General features: G+C 39.6%; 1 long non-coding RNA gene across 1 annotated transcript; it reads left to right on the forward strand.

The window, feature by feature from the left end:
- The first annotated feature begins 1244 nt into the window (after window positions 1-1244).
- LOC143667956 (uncharacterized) lies at window positions 1245-17150 on the forward strand. The gene is made up of 4 exons (XR_013168208.1): window positions 1245-1305; window positions 10442-10556; window positions 12552-12620; window positions 16940-17150. It is a non-coding gene; the product is annotated as an uncharacterized LOC143667956 (long non-coding RNA).
- Window positions 17151-17671: the final 521 nt, after the last annotated feature.

Consider the following 17671-nt stretch of genomic DNA (forward strand, 5'->3'; position numbering starts at 1 on the left):
TGAATAAGATGTGTCCCTCCACAACCTGCTGGGCAGACTCCCCTGCCAGGCACCACTGCAGCTACTCTCCTAGCACAGGAGCCCCCACCCCAAGCAGGGAGTGTATAATGAACTGCTCAATCACATCTCCCAGGGGAAATCATGGGACAAGGATCAAAATCAATTTGTCATCCGACTCAGTAGGGTACCTTCTAATAAAATCAATGCTCTGCTGTAAAATAGGAATCTGGTGGGTTGCTAAGTCCCTTGGGTGGGGATGGAATGTCCATGTGCCAACATCCAGTTGTTGTAGCATCACTATAGCTTCTTCCTTGACTTAGTTGGAATTCAGGGGCGATCACCCAGAGTGGGATATACTCATATAACCCCCTTTAGAGCCCAGCCAAACAAAGCTTGTGGCTGTGCCGCTCCTGCCCTGCCATCCCCACCATAACTGCCCTTCCTCCTGTTTTAATTACAATTGACTGAGAGTCTGTTGGAGGACAGGGTTAGATGGCAGGTGGCCAAAACTTTTCCACTCAGCTTGGCTGACCAGGCTGGTCATTGTACTCTTGTCAGAAGTTGGCACAGCTTCAAGAGGAGATCCTCTCTTGGCTTCTGTCCACATCTATCTTTCATATCCTTTATCTACTTCACTGTGAAAGCTCATACTTTTGTTTTCAGCTTCCACTCCTATCTTCAGTTCTAATAGTCTCCTGAATAATAACTGGCCTCACAGTAATCTCAAGATCAGCCTGTGTGGCCTGAGTGAGGGTATGCCTAGTTCCAGAATGAGAGCAGATATAAGAAGCCATGAGCCAGGAGAGTGTACGCCAGGTGGTGGACCCCCAATCTCATTGATCTCAGCATGGAACCAGCTAGCCAATTCTATGGCATTCGTCGGGCAATTTTTGAAGTCTCACTTATTTCATCTCTCCTCCAAAGAATGGAAATAGCATGCTGCAAGTCCCCCATTGGTAGGTCAATATTCTACTCAGGCTGGTAGGGTGGGGCCCTTCAGTTTAGCAGATGAAGCCATGAGACCCGTGTTGCCTAAAGATATTCAGCACAAAAAGAATGCAATAATTATGAAAAGAACGGTAAAAATAAATCAACCCACTCCATACTTTCCTGTGCATCCTGCTCACAGCACCCAAATCTGTGGAGTGAGTTGCTGCATGATGTATTGTGGGAACACAGGCTTGAGTACAACAGAAACTTTCAACAAATGACTGCTTTATTTCTTACACAGCACAAAGAGTTCAAAAAAAGAGCAGGGGAAGAGATCTCATCATGGCTGGTCTTCCAGGAGGCCAAACTGCTCAGGTCAGTATTATTGAATGGCGGCTCCACGTGCCTCACTTCATGTCAGAGATAAGAGATAAGTTTGTGTTGCTAGAAGAGGGTATTTACCCACCCAGGGGGAAGGAGTTCTGCCACTGAGCATTTCTTGCCCTGAGAAGCATCTGGTGCTCCTTGTTCCCTGGTTTAAGGTCTGTTCAGACCTTTTCATATCACCTAACATTTCCCTGAGGCTGTAGAAGGAAAACAGACTGAAACATTGTCTAGGAGATGGCCACTAGGTATATCTGTGACTTCCCCAGTACAGGGTAGGGGTAATGCTTAATAGGCACAAAGTTTCTGCTTGGGGTGATGGCAAAGTTTTGGTAATGTATGGTAATGGTAGTGAAGGTAGTACAACATTGGGAATGTAATTAACACAACTGAAAGATCTATCTGAATGTAGTAAAAGGGGAAATTTTAGGTTGTATATATGTTACTAAAATAAAAATTAAAAAATAAACAAACAGAACATGTGGGGTGCAAGGGTAATTCAGTGGTAGAATTCTCGCCTACCATGCGGGAGACCTGGGTTCGATTCCTAAACCATGCACTTCCCAAACAAACAAACAAGCAATCAAACAAACAAAAAAAAACCCAATCAAACAAAAATTCAAGAAATGGTGCTGTAATAACTGGGTGCTCACATGGAAAAAGAATGAAATGTGACCCCCACCATACAGTATACAAAAAAATAAGCCATAGGATTGTACAACATAAACAGTGACCCCTAATATAAACTATGGATTATAGTTAATAGTGTAATTCATCAATCATAACAAAGACACTACACTAATGCAAAATATAAATAATAGGAACAACTGCCTGTGTGGAAGGGGATATACGGAACTCTGTATTTTCTGCATGATTTTTCTATAAACCTGAAACTTCTCAAATAAAAAATAGGTTATTCGATGGAAAGTGAGCCTTCCTCCCTCTTTGACATCTGCTGCTCAATTTCCTTCCTCCAAGGCCTTTTCTTTTAAGCCAGTGCGTATCTCCTGCAAGAACCCTAGTCTCCTGCTGAGATGTGTATAAGCCTGGCTGCCTGTTTTTGGTATCCATGCAGGGAGAGGGGCTAAGGGTTCCCAGTGTTAGGTGTGTGTTTAGTTTTCCTGATGGCCAAAGCAAATACCATGCAATGGGTTGGCTTAAACAATGGGAATTTATTAGCTCATGACTTCAAGGCAGGGAAAATTCCAAATCAAGGCGTCATTGAAGTGATGATTTCTTCCCCAAGACTGGCATTCTGGAGCTGTCTGCTGGTTATCGTTGATCCTAGACTCCCCTGCCACATGGCAATGCACATGGTGGACTCTCCCTTCTCTTCTGGGTTCTGTTGACCTTCAGCTTCTTCCTTCTCATGGCTTTTTTCTCTGTCCGAATTTCATTCTGTATAAAAGACTACAGGAATAGGATTAAGACCCATTCAGATTGGGTTGGGCCACATCTTAACTGAAGTAACCACACCAAAAGGTTCTATTTACAATGGGTTCACACCCACCGGAATGGATTAAGATTAAGAACATGTTTTTTTCCTGCGGTACGTAGCTCCAAACCACCACAGTGTGTCAATTACCATGGTGCTTTATTTTTATTTATTTTTTTTATAGTGCTTCACTTAGCTTCCATTCTTACCTGTGTTATGGTAAAAACCTGGCTGGTTCAGCTGCTCAAGGGAGAGCTATTACTCCAGCTTGTGGGATTGGGGGTGAGGATGGGTGGGTGGGCAGGGCAGTCACTGACTGTGACAGGAGGTGTGAAGGAAATCTCTAACTTCTTCTTTTAAAGACTTTCAATACATCTACCTGTTTCCAGCCTTACCCTTCACCTCAGACTTCCGAGGGACCGGGTTCCTCCCACGTCTGAGTTTTGCTGAAGTTATGTAGCATTGTGCATGGTCAATTCCAGGTATTTCTTCTGAGACTTACTCTTATGTATTGAAAGGTAGAGTACAATTCAAAGAAAAACTTCTTTCAATCTTTCATTCAAATCAAAACTTCCCCCCTTGACCTGTTCAGTGACTCAGTGGCCAGCAGTGGGGACGGGGGATCCAGTGAACTGTTGACCTATTCTCCTTGCTCCTGCCTCTCCTCTTCCTGCTTCAGGTTCCTTCAAGATGAAACAAGGCAGGGGGTGGAGGGGGGGAAGGGGAGGGAAGGAGCTCTTGACTTTTAAATATCCTATGTCATGGCCTAAGTCCAAGTGCTCACTCTGTCTTGTGGGCCAACTTTTGGGTGTTTGGAAGCTCCTCCTGCTGGGACTCAGTTCTGTGTCTGTCTTCCCCAACCCCAACCCTGCGATATGCCCACAGGGCTTCTTTCTCCTGGTATTTCAAGGCTCTGGGAAGTAGCCATCTCGGGCAAGGAGCTTTTACTTTCTTGATGCCCATCTATCCTAACTAATCCACAGGAGCTTGGCCTGGTCCCATCAACTTACTCTCTTTCACCCAATCATGGGTATTCTAGCCAGCATCTTGTCTTTATCCAAATAATGTCAGCTATCTGGATCTAGGCCTCAGAACTCCTGAGGGCAAAAGCTAAGAACCTTCACTTATTTTATGCCAGTAGTAGAACAGGGTTGCCCTGTGAGCTTCTGTCACTTAGCAAGACTACTGCCAGTGAGCCTGCCCTTCTGGAAAGCATCTTTTCGGTCTAAGTAGCTCTCTTAAGACTGTTATTTGGCTTGAGTAGAAGAGGAGAGGGTAAATGAGGCAGTGCTACTTACATCTACAAATGCCTTACAAAATCTTCACCTGGAATGCTCTATGTGTACTTTTATTTAGGCCACTGAGGATAAATGATGTTGGATCAGTTTGGCTACCACCTCATGAATCCTGTTTTGATGTGTCCACACCCTTTTGAATTTTTTATTTCAACCCAAGATTTATTCTTTGCCCTTCCTACCCTGCTTACCCTTTGAAATGTTGACCCACTCTCCTTGCTTCCACCAACCCAGGAGGCTGATCCCTATAGATTTTGCCACCTGAATTCCCTAACAGCTGATTTCCAGCCTTCCAATAAGAGACCCACAGGAGGATAGGGGAGAGAGAGGCCAGTGTATTTATTTCCTGTTCCTCCTTTTTGCTCCCTTGTGGCTGCAACTCCTGCCAAGTGGTCTTTCCTTCACAGTATCAGGTGTCACTGAACCCCTGAAACATTGTTTTCTCTTCTTCCTTGGAGTAATAATGATTTTCCACTATTGGTATATTTGGGTGCCTCACCATCCTTTGTTTGTTCCTTTAACCTTGCCCAAAATTTGTGTAATTTCTTGTTTCACATGAGTCTCTTCAATTTGAGTGATTTGGAATGAGTTTCTTTCCTTCTGGGATCCTGAATGATGCAATAGAACATCTTCGTATCATGGAAAATAGAACCACAATCTCAGAATTTGAAATAAGATTTTATCACTAATTGAGACCTGCATGGCAGGAAGAAAGGATGGGAATACTCACCATCCAGTGGCTGGAAACCACTATGCTCCAGTTCCTAAATGCATTAGAACAAAAGCTTTCTTTTATATACATATAGCAGCCTAGGACCTATTCTCAGCATTTCTTGGTGAGGGAAAGGCAGACTTGGTAATCACAAGTAAAGACTTCTTAACTTTCAAAGGGAAATGATCAGTGTTTGTGTAATAAACTATTACGGATCTATCATTTTGTTGGAACTAATTTACTTTCTCTGTTGATCTGGTTCATTATAGAAAGGCTGATATCTTCATAATTCTTACACATCTTCTTCAGTTTTAAAGAACAGGAAAAGTTCCATTTACCTCTTGTTTCACAAGCAAAGTTCTTGTTCTATGCAGGCTCATGGAATTACTCTTCTGGGTTAACATCTGTCTGCTCCTGAGAATATTCCCAGTACTTTGGAAGTTTGTAGAAGGGAAAAGAAAAGAAAACAAAAGGAAATCTATTACATCATTCTTGGGGTGGGAAAGGAGAAGAGAAGCAGGAATAGCCACCTGTTAAATGGCTCAGGTTGTGCAGCAGTGAATCTACTAGGTTTTGATAGTTCCTGGTGTATCTTGAGAAAAATGCAGTGGGTGAGAGAGCTGATATATTCTATTGTCCCCAAAGGACAGAACAGTAATGGCTTCAACAGGTGTTGAGAAACTCTTGCCAAAGGAAAAATAATTAGATGCTGTGCGTAAATTTTTAGAAGTTATATACAAATCATCTTGTCTATTTGATGAATGTTTTGAACATGTGCTATAGGAGAAATTGGTTTATTTTCAAAAGACTGAATTCATCATACATTTGTGTGCAGCCTGGCATGTTTTATCTCAAATACCCCAGCTCATATCAGTTGCAAAAGAAATATATGTACCTGCATTCATTTTATAATGGCATTCTTCCAAGGAAAAATTAAGAAAATAAAAGAAAACTACAAGCAAATGTCCTTTATTAATGAATTTGATGGGGGGAGGTAGGTAGATGTAAAATTCCCTTTTCCCGACACATCACTTAGACTATTAACCTATCAAAGGCAAAGGCTGTGTTTCATTTTTCTTTGATCTGCCTGTATACCTAACACGTAGGAGAGGCTCACAATGTTTATTAATTGAATTTTCTATGCACTTCTGATAGTTTGCGTCACTCTCTCCCATAAGAGTGACTTCTATTCAAGGAGACATTAAAATAACTGGACTTAGGAAAGTAGGACTAACTTTTATAAAAACTTGCTGGAGTGCATGTAATTTAAATTGCTTTCTTCAGCTGACTACCTCAGTCTGGCCTATTCCTATGCATTGTTTTTCTAATCTATATAACCATGTCAAGTTATTTTATGTAGGAAACACTTGGCAAGTGTCGGCAAATTTAATAGGTCTGTTATTGGACTCTTCTGATTGGTAGGTATTTTATGATACAATATTGGACACAAGACTTCCAAAACTTTTCCACATTTGTCTTCAGTGTGTTATTTATTCCAAAAGTGCACCTATTAAGAACTTAATATATGCCGGGCACACACCGACTGCGTGGTTGGGCTAGAAATGAAGGCTGAGAAGGTAGATTTAGGTGTTCAGAGAGCTTAAAATTATGCGTTAGTGTCTCTCTGTGTGTAACCTGAGGGAATACAGATCAGTAAAATAAACATGAAATTACCGTGTATTGTGATGAGGGGAGCATAGGGGAAGAGTAGACCAGTTGGTACCAACCCCAGCCTTCAGAGTGAGGGAAGGCTGACCTACAGGGGCAAACCAGGTCTTAGCTGAGTGTGGGGGATGGATGAGCAGGAGTCACCCAGGGAAAGCGGGCCTGGAGATGGTAGGGGCTGTGCTCCAGGCACAGGAGCTAAGACACTCCAGATCAAGGACCTCATGTGCCCGAAACACTGTGAGCAGCTAAGTAAGTAAGAAATGATGCTTTCTATTTAGTAAAATTCTCACTCTCAGCCCATCAGTTTTCAGGACTGCCTGACTGGAATACTGACAAAAATAATGGTGTCTTTAAGAAGTAGCAGCATTTATTGAATACTTATTACGTGCCAGGTACTGTGCTAAGTACTTCATATGTATTACTTTATATAATCCGCTCAACAGCCATGTGAGGCAGGTACTCCTATTTTCATCTCATTGATTGAGAGATTCAAGGTGAGAGAGGTTAGCCAACATGCCAACACTTAGATAAATTATGGATCCTGGACCTATACAGGTCTTTCTCACTCGCAAATCCATTCTCTTAATCACTGTGCTTAGGGTATGACTGGACCTGAGAATTAATAAAGCAACTTAAAGCACATAGTTTGCATCCAAGTAACAGTTTGTGCTTGAAGAATCTTAATTTTTTTTTTTAAGAATCTTAATTTTAAAAGTCAGAAAATATAAATTATTTCCATACTTGCTTCTCTTTCAGTTTGACAGTTTTATCATATGTATATATATATTATTTTTATTTATTTACTTTTTGTATCCTGTATGGTGGGGTCACATTTCATTATTTTTCCATGTGAATATCCTGTTCTTTGAGCACCATTTTGTTGAATTTTATTTGTTTGTTTGTTTTTCTGGAGGAGCAGTGCACGGGCTGGGAATGGAACCCAGGTCTCCCGCATGGCAGGTGAGAATTCTACCACTGAAATACCCTTGCACCCCCAGCTTTATCATATTTTATTAAAGAAATATTGAGATGATTTCATATACTAAGTGTAAACATGTTAACTAATAATACGAAATATGCACGATCATAGTACATAGTTTTGAGGTCTCAGGAAAAATTAACAAGGCTCCAAAAGTTTTAGTAGAATTATTATTGCTATAATTTACATTGTCTTAGTTTTTTTTTTTTTTTTTAGAGGAGCCTCTATGAACTGCAGTTATTTTGAAATGAGCCATGGGTGGTGTTATTTTCAACATTAGAGGCAAACCTTGGCTTCCATGTGTTTGACATCTCAAATCCCCTATAAGTTCCTCACTGTGATCCAGCTTGGTCTGTTTACCAAATCTAAATCTCTGGAAAATTTGTTCCTGCAGAAGATCTAGAAAAGATGATTTATTATTACATTGCACGTTTGTCATTCACCTCCACCTTTCCTTCCCAAGGTCTCGCCAAGGTTTCCATCACCACATCTGACACCACCGGGAATATTTTTTCTTGTTTTGTTCCCTGTTCGCTTTATTTCTGTCCTTTCTATTAACTGTTTTATCTCTATCCATAATTCTGGTGTCTCGTTTGTCCTTTTGTGTACTTATCTCTGGCATCTATCTTTGCAATTCCATCACCTTCCACCTCATTTTCCCCTTGTCCTCCCTCATTTCAACCTTTCACTTTGTGCTTTTACCTTTGGAAAGTAATGATACACACAGATTTGCAACCTGACGTTATCCAATACCTTGACGCCTTTCCTTTTGCTGCTTGCACAGTCTGGCTAAATCAGACTGATTCACAACTTTACCCTTCCCTCCTCTCCCCTCTCCCCAGCAATATTATTTCCTGCATGGTTTTACTGCTTTGGAAAACAGTGGAAAAAAGTCAAATGACCCAGAAGATCTGGACGATGGTCTTTTGTTTTTTAACACCCAAGGGACAGCATTTAAATTTTATGAGGTGTGATGTGTTATTTTCAGCTGGATGCTGGATATGTCCTTTGACCTAGAAACTCTTCTTTGGAGGAGTGTATGCTGAGATCCTTAAACTACGCAATGCTAAGTGTTTCTTCCTTAACCTTCTTATCTTCTTTGTGCATCTCAAATAAATGTGTCAACATTTATGTGATTAGTAAAAACAAAATACAGCATCCATATGTTAAAACATTAATTTCATAAATAATATGTGTTCCTTAACAATGGTGAAAGAGAACAAAATAAGAAAAAGTCACTAGAGCTCCCATTGTAAATGTATTTTTGGTGCTTTGTCTCTTGAGTTTTGTTTTGCTTCAGATTTTAAAATATTCTGACTTTGGTTGTGACTATTACATTATTATAAATATTGTGTATATAGTTTTGTATTTTTTTCCCCACTTAGTATAATGGCTTAAGAGATTTCTTCATGTTTGACCGTAGTGTCTACAATCTTAATTAAAAAAAAATTGCATACTATTTCTTAGAGCCCCTACAGCATGATTTATTAAATTATTTACCAATTGTTGGATGCCCCCTAATTTTTACTGTTTGAAATTTCACTGCTCTAAGCGCTTAACTTGATCAACTTTATTTAAGCTTTCAGTGACTTCCCCCGTGCTCCCCTCAGTCATTTCCTCAGGGCCCTATGGGGGTGGTACTCAGTGGGTGGAGGGAACAAGACACTAAAAACAGTCTCCATGCTGCTCTGAGCTTCCCTCTACCGATCCCTGTTATAACATGATGCTTAGGCACAAGCTGTGAGAAAGCCTGAGACCAGCTGTGATGAAGAAATAGCGGAGTAAGGAAGTTAAAGATATTTCCAGAAACAAAACATATAAACTGACAGGCACAAATTTCAGAGAAAAGTTATGGACCTCCCTTTCAACATGAATAAGAAAAGTTGCGTTGGTACCAAGAGGGTGAGTATTTTGTACAGAAGTTTGTTGAGAGAGTAGGACAGAGTAAAATCGCTAGAGGGAGTCTTTTTTAGGCACGTTTGAATTAGGACTGCAAGTAACAGAAAACAAAATTAAACCAGCTTAAACGAGCAATTGAATGTTATTAGCTCCCGTGATGGAAAATACAGAGAGGACGAGCTGCAGGCTGGCTTAACCCAGTGACTCTGGCTGGTTCTCTGCAGTTTGCTCAGCTGTGCTTTCCTCTGTGTTGGCTTCATCCTCAGTCTGGCTTCCTTCATGGAAGCCTTCATGACTGTAGGTATTTTGAACTCTATAGTTCCTTTTAGAGGAAATGAAAACTATGTCTGGTAGTTTTTTTATTGAGTAAGAAGAATTATTTCCCAGGAGTTCTAGGAAAAACTTTTTTTTGCATCTCATTCATTTAAATTAGATCATCTGTCCAGTCCCGAACTAATCCTTGTGGCCAGGGCAATGCCGTGTGCTGATTGCCTTTTGTCTGTGCTCCTGACCCAATCACTGTGGTAGATATGTTGGGCTGATCTTTAAACCCAGGGTGTCCACTCCTAGAGCTGGGGATGAGGGTAGTGTTTCTTGAAACATATGAGCTACATGGGAGAAGAGATGGAAGGGTGAAGAAAAATCAGACCATTATTAGGACAAGGAAAGATGGGGATGGCTGTTTCACAAATTTAATCAATAATGCTGGCCAGCCTGGAGCTTGCATCTAGTTTAGAGCTTGGTCATTTGAAGATGTTACACACTTAGAAAATGTTCACATAAAAGGAGTAGCTAATAAGTCTAATACAAAACATGATTATGAAAAAGAAGTGATGTTCTTTAATTTTAGAGAAGAGGTGGTTAAGGGGCCAGTTTTATGGTAGATAGTTCTGGAATCAAACTTCCGGGGTTCACATCACTACTAGCTTTACTAGCTTTGTGATCTGATCTTCAGCAAGTCCATGTCTCCTATGATCTTACGTGAAATTATTCTTTGAAATATCCAGGAAATATACATCGAAAAGTGACATTTATTTTACTTTGCTATGTGCGTATGTGTATGTGTAACAGAGAGGTGAGACATGCTGATAAGGTACATCAACTCCTTTGTTCATTTTATGCTTGTTGTGTTGTTTTAGTTCTAAAGACAAATTATATTGCCTGTTGAGATCAACTTGTAGAGATGAGATGAGCTCCCAACACAAAATTTGGTCCTGATGTTGAGACGGATGAAGCCACACACACCATGAGAAGGTATAAAAAGATTTGTTATTTGCATAATGAAGCTTTTGGGTATTGCAGGGCAGTTTCCCAAGCAGGTCCAAAAATAGTTTGAGAGAGTAGAGAAAGGAAATTGGCTTGGCTTTTATTAGTAGTCAGTGGATGGGGCTGGTGAGGGTGTCTGCATGAGGGGCCAGGGTTTGCCTGGTTTGAACTTCCCACCAGCATCAAAGGAGGGAACACCCAGGCTTGCTTATCATCTTGCCCAGATGCAGGCAGAAGGGTAAGGAGGGGTGTTGGGTCTGAAAGCTGTCAGCAGTCAAACATTATAAATGGGGTCAGACTCTTTATTACGACTGTAGAAAGCATGGAAGGTATAGACATCATAATGCAGAAAGTTAAATTCCAGCCTGGATAAATTTATATGTATATTTTATATTCATATGTATTCTTATATAGGTATATTTTCTGTTTGTATTATCCTCCTTTTGGATTATTACTGGTAATTTTTAAACCCTAAACTTGATTCTTTCAACTCTTTGCGATTATGAACCACCTTAAGCCTCATGTTGTGTATACTGAGCCAAAGAAAAAGGCTATTTGGGTTGTAAATCTGGAAAAATTCAAATTGTCTTATAGGCTTTCCACTTTTAAACTGAAAGCCATTTAAGATTATCTGTAGTACTGTTTATCAGATAATATCAGTTTTAATATATCAACTAAATGACAATGTAACTTCTGTTTCTGTCAGGTTGGTCTGGAGCCAGAGAATCAACATCGATCAGCATGACCATACTTGCATTCTTTGTAGTCTTAGTGATTGCCCATTTTAATTCAGTTATTAATTGTGTTTCACTTTTCTACCTTTGTTTTGTATGCAGAAAGATTTTATAAATTTTTTTAAATGACTTTTTTCCAAATAGAAATGTGAAGATTCCTTTGTCTAGAAGATGTCAATTACTTTTTAAAAAGCATAGTTTTCTTGATAGCACAAATACAAGTATTCAGATTTAAATATTCTGAAAGTCTTGTATTTATCTGCTTCTTAAGCTTGTTATACATAAAAGTTCTTGAATTTATTCTAATTGTATTATGGTATTTTAGAAAGTGAAAATATAAACTCTATGCACAAATATTCTATTATGTATTCTAATAGGGAGGCAGTGAGTCAGATGAGCCTTATAAATATGCCATCCCATGAAAATGCCACCACAAAATTGCATTCATTCATTTATTCACCATATGATTACCGAGTGCCTAGAATACAATGATGTCACATGTGTAGTGCCTGATTCAATAGGACTTTCACCTAGTTGAAGGCAACAGACAATTAAGCAAGTCAAATGCACTGTGGTGTGATAACTATTAGGATAGAATGAACCAGAACCCTACTATGAAGTTTGCTGAGAGAGTCATCGTTCATAGTACTCATTTTTCTTTTAGGTGTACAAATTGGGCTTTTCTTAATCTCTCTGAGCCTCTATTTTCTCATCTGTTATGTGAGTCTGATTACACATGACTCATAGGACTTTTTGGTAAAGATTAAATGAAAAATATTTATGCTGAGTACCTAGCACAGTGTTTGTGCCTAGTAAGTGCTTGGTCAAAGTAGCAATTATAATTAGTAGTATTCAAAACCATGATCATTGTACAACCATATATCTAAAAAAGATTTCAGAAATATTCTCTTAAAATTGGTGAGTGGAGAAATTTAATTATGATATGGTTATGTCACTTACTCTTTTACTCCAAACTCATGGGTGGCTTCTTATTTCATATACAATAAAGACGATATTACTTTTATTTTAAGGACCTTAGCGATTTGCCCTTTAACCTTCCTTTTTCAATAGGCTCCTTTGTGCACCTTATTAGCTATTCTTCAAGCATACCCCCTACTTCGGTTCCATTCCTCTGTGCTGACTCTCTAACAATAGTAGAGACTAATATTTATTGAATAGTTATTATATTACAGGTATTAGTACTGTGTAAAGTACTTTACATGAATCATCTTATTTAAACCTCACACAGATCCTATGATGTACTTTTCTGGGGGCAGTGCATGGTCCAGGAATTGAACCCAGGTCTCCTGAATGTAAGGTAAACATTCTGCCACTGAACTACCAATGCATGACCCCTATGATGTACTCTTATTATCCCGTTTACAAAGGACATATCTGAGCTGTAAGAAACTGACTCTCGACATACGGCTAGTAAGAGAGAGAGAGTCAGAATTCTGACCATCACTTTGTATTGTCAAGTCTTAACTGTTATACTTTGCCCTTACCCCAACCTGTCTGATGAGATCATTTATCCCTTATGGAGTCTCAAAATTTCGACTTCTCTAGGAGTCATCTCAGCTAAAGTTAACCTTTTCATCCCTCATGTACCCAGAACTGAAGCGTAAACCTTTATTACGGTGCTCACTCAATTCTGCTTTCTGTAAATACCGCCGGAGTGGGCACCGCATCTTAACTGGTTTTGTGACCTTTGGGGGACCATACCATGTGCTTTGTACTTCAGAGACACTCAATAAATGTTTATGGGTTGAATTGACTTATACTGAAGCTGTTCAACTGAGCTCTGGAAATATTATGTTAACCATGTTATGCTGTCTTTGAGGAGAGTGGACTCAGAGAGCAGAAGGAAACAACAGAATTTAAAGATGAGTACAGGACATTTTTTAAATACTTCCACTCAATAAGTTGCTGTCTATAAGGTGGCTGATGATTCAGTGGCCACAGAGGTCTTAATATCACTGTTCTAGTGTCAATAGTCCATACTAGCAAAACTTAGAAACCATATTAAACTAGACCAGAGTACTGGGTGGTAAGGTCTGAGAGGTAGAGGCATGCTTATCTGATTTATCAACAATCCCCAGTTCCTGAAACTGTGCCTGGATGGAGTAGACTCTCAATTCATATTTATGCAGTTGATATTAGTTAAATGTGAACCAACTTAAACTTTTGAGAAGGAAATGGACTATTAGTAAATGAATAAAATGACCATTCAAACAAAACTCCATTGCTTAAAATATGCATTTAACCAAAATGCAAATTAAAACAACAATGAGATATCACCTCACATCTGCAAAATGACTGTCATTAAACAAATAGGGAACTATAAATGTTGGAGAGGATGTGGATACAATGGAATTCTTAATCACTGCTGGAAGGACTGTATAATGGTACAGTTGCTATGGAAGGTAGTTTGGTGGCTCCTCAGAAAACTAAACATAGCCCTGGTAATACCACTACTCGATATATACCCAGGAGAGCTGAAAGACGTGATGAACAGACATTTGCACACCGATGTTTATAGTGACATTGTTCTAGTTTGCTAGCTGCCAGAATGCAATATACCAGAAATGGAATGGCTTTTAAAAAGGGAAATTTAATAAGTTGCTAATTTACAGTTCTAAGGTCGAGAAAATGTCCCAATTAAAACAAGTCTATAGAAATGTCCAATCTGAGGCATCCAGGGAAAGATACCTTGGTTCAAGAAAGCCAACGAAGTTCAGGGTCTCTCTCTCAAGTGAGACGGCATGTGGCAAACACAGTCAGGGCTTCTCTCAGCTGGAAGGGCACATGGTGAACATGGCATCATCATCTGCTAACTTTCTCTCCTGGCTTCTGGTTTCATGAAGCTCCCTGGGAGGCATTTTCCTTCTTCATCTCCAAAGGTTTCTGGCTCGTGGAATCTCTGCATCTCATGGATACATCATTCTGCTCTCTCTGAGTCTCTCATTCTCCAAAATGTTTCCTCTTTTATAGGACTTCAGAAACTAATCAAGACCCACTCAAATGGGTGGAGACATGTCATCCCCTAATCCAGTTTAACAACCATTCTTAACTAAATCACATCAACCAGGGAGATGATCTCATTACAGTTTCAAATCTACAGTATTGAATAGGGATTATTCTACCTTTAAGAAATGGGATTTATATTAAAACATGGCTTTTCTTAGGGGGCATACTTCCTTTCAAACCAGCACAGACATTATTTCCCATTGCTAAAAGATGGAAGCAATCCAAGTGCCCATCAGCAGACGAGTGGATAAGCAAAATGTGGTATATATATACACAATTGAATATTATTAGCAATAAGAAGAAATGAGGTCCTGAGGCATATGACAACATGGATGAGCCTGGAGGATGTAATCTTCAGGGAAAAAAAGGATAGATACTGGATGATCTTGATATTATGACTCTGGTAAAGATGACAATGTCAAGGTTCAATTGTACCGAATGAATTGCTCCGGATAATAGGCCAAGAAGTGATCAACTCTGAGATGGAAGGTCAATGCAACTTCTGACAATTTGCTCTGGTATAATCTGGATGAAGATTTTGGGGGGGACAGATGGGGAATGTGGGGTTCTCCTGCTTGCATTACCCTCCCTTCTCCTGCCTTCTTCTCTCCTTCCTCTTTCCCTTCTCCTTTCCTCTTTCTTCCTTTCTCTATTTTTCTATTTATCTTTTTCTTCCTGCTTTCCTTCCCTAAATAAATAAAACTGATTAAAACATATGCGTTTAACTGGCAACTTTTCCTTTGCTTTTATATCATTAATTCCAAGCTCACATATTAGATGATTTTAATCTACGAGGTATATATTCAATTTTGTTTCTTTTATTGTCAAATGTAAAAGCAAACCAGAATGGAGCACACTCATTTATTTGCATGATTAAAATAACTTTAATTTTATGTCTGTAACTTTCTCCTTGTCTGCCTTCTGTCTACAATCTTTTGAGTACTTTCTGGGGCTGGCCTCTCAGTACAAATCCTTATCTGAAGCCCGCACTTCACCACCACCTTCCCCTGGAGTGAGATGGCAGCACCATTTCCAGTTGTGGAACTGACAGAATTCTGAGAGATAACCAGATACATCGGTCCTACCCATGATTTATAAAAATAGGTGTTTGAGCAGAACTTTGCCAGGAGTCCAAAATTACGGTCTGAGGGAACAATAGTAACATGCCATTTTAATGTACTTCCTGATGGAAATGAGGAGTTTCAGTTAGAAAGAAAATATGTATACTAAAAAATACCTTTCTGGGATTTACAAACAGGATGCTTTCCTCTCTGACAAAAGAGTACCATAACTCAAGATTATGTTCTTCTGATGGAGAAAGCACTGGTATCTGCTAGCTGGGTAAAGTTTCACCACCTTGTCTCAAGTGAGAGTGGGAGGAGAAATAAGATAAGAGGATACTGAATAAAAAAAAAGAAAAGAATGAAAAATGGGCTTCTGCTTTAAGAATTCCTGGTCTGTTTTTCTTGTTATCTTGAAATTTTTCTGAATGTTCATAAATAAGCACTTTTTTTCTACAACCAAGGTCATTGAAATGAGTTCATGGGAAACACCAGGAAATATGAAATAGCAAAAGGATTTCTCTCCTTGTCCTTTTAATTTGATATGTGCTACCCTGGCAGGTGGCCACACACCTTTTAAACTATCTTGTAGGAGCTTTTGTGTCTTCATTTATCAGCCTGATGTAGGCTCAGAAGCCAAAGCAGTGAAAATAGAACTCCTTCCAAGGAACTAGAAGCTCCCCAGGAGTCTCTGATAACAAATGGAGAACAGCAGCACTAGAAAATTGATTTATTTTAGAGACAAACACTCCTGGAGTCATTAGGAGTTTTCATTTTCAAACTTTGTCATAAAGTGACTTTTTTTGGGGGGGGGGATCATATTTCAACTCCCCATGTTATCATCAGGTACGTTAAGGTCAGGTTAGGTGTTTGCTTTTTGTAGAGCTTGAAAAGTTATTTCTTCTACTAAATGCTCTGCAAACAAAAAGTTACTTCCCAAGCCAGAGAACATGTGATGGAATGCTGCCGCTAAGATTTTAAAATTTAATTGTTTCATTAAGAAGCCCAACATAGCCTATAGAGATTGAAGGTACTGGATTCAGACTTTGCAGATTTCCTAATAATATTTTTAATCTTCTTTGTTTAAACTTGCTTCCAATTTGCATTTCTCTCTGTGTTCCCAGACCCCTCATATCAGGCTTATGGAGCCACTTTTTTATGGCTAAAACCAACATATTGAGAGAAGATGCTTTTAGGAAAATAATCCCAAACATTAACCTATGAACTGTCATCTTCGAACTTGACCTTACAGATTTTAGTTTTTTTTTTTTTTTTTTTTTTTTGCTGTACAAAATTTTGGTGGTGTGTTACCTTTAACAAAGAAATGTCTTGCTGTCCTAGGTTTAGGCAGTCTTCCACCCCCACCCCTCTCCACCCCCGGCAAGCACCCCCTGGAGTCCACCGCTTCTATCATCTTTCTGTAGTGCTGAATGTATAGCGCTTCTGAAACACTTTGGAATGAAAGGTGCTATGAGACTCTAAAGTGTTTTTATCGCTATGAACGGCCAATATGTCTCAGTCCTGACGTGCAACACCTCTGCTATTTCAGTGTTGTGACGGGAACACAGCTGGCCCCGAGGAGACACCACACTCAGACAAAACATGTGAGATTGCATTTGTTCCTGTTCATGAACTACAAACCTTAGAGCATCTACGAGGTTAGACAGTTGTGGGCCATGGAGTGTAAGAAGGTCAGTGCCTTGCTATTCAAAATGTCGGCCACCAACTAGAGCATTAGCATTACCTGGGAACTTGGTAGAAATTCAGACGCTCAGGCCCAGTCTCCGACCTTCAGCATCAGAATTTCCATTTTAACAAGATCTCCAGGTGATATGTAAACATATTAAAATTTGAGAAGCACTGATCTAGTGGGCATCTGTTGTTTTTCTGGGTCCTGTATTCTTTACTTTGATAACTGTGCTTCCCACTCCTTCTTAAGGGGATTGCTTCTTTCTCCCTCCCATCATGTGGTTCTGGAGAGGCTGCCAATCATACAGTCCCGACTTTTTTGATTGGATGGGTGGGCACATGCTTTGGATGTTCAGGCCGCAGTGTATTGGTCTGGAGCTGTACACATGGGGTCCAAGCTGGGCTAGTCAGCGTCCTACCCTGTGTTTCTTCATACTGAAGTTGAAAGAAGAGTTTTTTCCTCTCTGGAATCATGAACTAGGAGAGATTAAGTTGGACCTGTCGGTGGCTTTTTCCAGCAGAGTAAAGAATATTGTTTACTTTAGAGGAGAAAGAGACCTCCACCCAAAGAGAAGCAAGCACACAAGATAGA

The sequence above is a fragment of the Tamandua tetradactyla genome, chromosome 24 (assembly GCF_023851605.1).
Source record: "Tamandua tetradactyla isolate mTamTet1 chromosome 24, mTamTet1.pri, whole genome shotgun sequence".
NCBI lineage: Eukaryota > Metazoa > Chordata > Mammalia > Pilosa > Myrmecophagidae > Tamandua > Tamandua tetradactyla.